This window comes from Lycium ferocissimum, chromosome 9 (assembly GCF_029784015.1).
Source record: "Lycium ferocissimum isolate CSIRO_LF1 chromosome 9, AGI_CSIRO_Lferr_CH_V1, whole genome shotgun sequence".
Lineage (NCBI taxonomy): Eukaryota > Viridiplantae > Streptophyta > Magnoliopsida > Solanales > Solanaceae > Lycium > Lycium ferocissimum.
In genome coordinates, this window is record NC_081350.1 from 2,254,405 (window position 1) to 2,257,135 (window position 2,731).

A 2,731-nucleotide genomic window follows, 5' to 3' on the forward strand; every position below is an offset into this window, starting at 1 on the left:
TTTTGGTTGTCTTAGAAAATGATTATAACTATTCTAAAAAGAAGTTTAAAACACTTAAATTGATACAAAAATGATATTATTTTCTTAAGCATAAGTAAGTATAACTTATATGTTTGGTTTTCTTATAAATAAGTATAACTATTTTTTATATAAAAAATAGTAATACACTTAAATTAATACGAGGGATATTATTTTTTCTAAGCATAAGCTAAGTGCTCTATTTTTGGTTGTCTTAGAAATGCTCATTATAATTATTTTTTAGAAAGAAAAGTAAGACACGTAAATTAATACGAGGGGATAAGTATATATTTTTTTGGAAAATATCTATGATCTTTTTTAAGACAATCAATAAATATAAGACTTAGCTCGTTAATGATGCAACGCAAATAGACACTACAAACCTTCATTAATATATAAATTGATGCCTTAGCTTATTCTTAGACCATTCATTAGGCTGGAAAAATTTGTGTTTGTATAGCGCATCTATTTGCTGCGTTATGCAAGTTTTTTTTTTTTTTTTTTTAAATATTTTTTTTAAAAGCTCGGGTAACGAATGTTAACGGGGGACATTAACACCTTTTTACATAACTCATAAAAAAGGTGCGTTAAAGGTATTTTGGTATCCCTTTTTTTTTTTCTTAGGGTATTTTGGTTCAATTGGTTTTTTATTGGGTCATTTTGGTTCCGGACTCTCGCTCTTTTGCTTTTTCCTGACTAGACTTGTAGTGAATGAGAGATTGGTAATGAATAAGAAATTTTTTGACATTTTTACGGGTAGAATGTCAAAAAACAAGGAAAACCGTAGATTGAATTGTACATAAATTATGCCATATTAGATTAGAGAGAACACAATTGAGGCAATTGAAGTTTTTGATCTTTATTATGTATTTTATTGTTTCTTTTACTATATTTGTTTTGCGCTTTTGGGTATCTTGTCATTTATTTCTGCATTTCAAGCTCCTAACCAGATATAATATTTATGTTGTAAATAGACAACATCAGGTCGCGTGGCCTAATGGATAAGGTGCTCGCCTCCGGAGCGGGAGATTGTGGGTTCGAGTCCCACCGTCATCGGTTTCCTCGTTTTCTTGAATTTTCCTCTTTAACTAATTGATTACTAATGACTCTATGTCTTAAAAAAAAATTGTGGATATTCTCCTAATTTTTTTTCTTTCTGGATGCCTTGAACAAGATGAATAAACATCCAATTTTCTTCTCCCAAACCGTGAAAACAAGCCCTTCAAATTAATCTTCTAATTAATTTTTGATTAATTTTTCAAAAACATATAGAGATACATATCTTTTGCAACATTTTTCTTCAAATTTATCTCCATCATTCTGTCTTCATTCAAATCTTCAGCGGTGAACCCAAGATTTTAAATTTGTGGGTGCTCCCTTAGCTACCAATCACAAAATATAAGCGCACATGTTTAAAACTTGTCATAAAAAATGACAATCATATTTGAACACGGTAGTGAGAAAAAATCAATAAGAAAAACTACAATAAATATTATCTTGAATGAAGAAAAATGGACATGCTTTTCTTCTTTTAAAAAAATAGCTATTACGAAAAGTTAGCAAAGGGCAGCGAGTGAAAGAGAACGAAAAACAATGGGAGAAAAAATAAAAGAAAGTTTGAGTGAATAGTAAATAAGAAAAGAAGATTTGGTCTTTTAAAGAAAAATAATGTCTTTGAGCGAGAATTGAACCCTGGACTCAAATAGTAATCAAATGCGTTAAGCACCCATATAAAATCACTGCCTCAATCAATCGAGGTGCTCGCTATTTAATTTATACCACTCTTCTTACTTTTCTATACAAGTATATATAGTTTGATACGAGGTTAATGGGTGCTCGAGCACCCAACATGCTCTACGTGGGTCCGCTGATGTCGCGCAAATTACACATTTTAATGATGTGAAGCGGTTGTTGTCAAATAGATAACCTAACTAGGTTGGAATGAAATCCCACAGAGAATATCTTTGAGAAAAAATTCTATTTATTTATGTAATGACTTTACTAGGTTCTCTATTTCTTAGGTGACCAAGCTTTTAGTTTGGAAAATGGCTGTTTACTTATAATTTGTTTAGTTGAAACTATTTGAATAAAAGGGGTTAGGGTTGTGGATATTGCAACGGGTCTTGTGATAGGATTATTATTTGCTAATATAGGTGTAGATGTTGTGGTATGGGTAGTGAAGACTAATTTACAAGTGGGGATTTCTTAATACACCCACTTGATTTCACTAATAGGCTTTCTCAAGCCTATAGTGTTAAATTCTAAAACATGAATCCATTCTATTTCTAGTTGGATTCATTGAATGTGGTTTAAAGCCCCAAGTCCTAATTAGTATACCCCTTTCCTAGAAAATTTCTTTTTTCAAATTTAACTAGAGACAATAGGCTAAAAGGGGTGTTTGCAACCACTCCTTAAATTAGTGGTGAGGGGTAATTAAATACTCACACCAAATACACCCTTTTTTAAAATTTAAAACTTAACCCATACACAAAAAACCATTTAAGTTTACAACCCTAACTTTGAAGTTAGCTACTCATAAAGGAAGGTAAAATAAAACAAGGAAATAAATAAAGCCATATAATCTCACAATGATTGTATATTGAAAAATGGAAAAATCTTCAACTTGTGAATTTTGTCTTCAACAATGACCAATAGATAAAAGAGAGACTTGACAAGACACTCCATTGACTAAGAGAATAATTTATGACTTAGA

At 30.8% G+C, this 2,731-nt stretch overlaps 1 non-coding gene across 1 annotated transcript; it reads left to right on the top strand.

Annotated features, from left to right (window-relative positions):
- Window positions 1–1,001: 1,001 nt before the first annotated feature.
- Window positions 1,002–1,074, top strand: TRNAR-CCG (transfer RNA arginine (anticodon CCG)). The gene has a single exon. It is a non-coding gene; the product is annotated as a tRNA-Arg (tRNA).
- The last annotated feature ends 1,657 nt before the right edge of the window (window positions 1,075–2,731 follow it).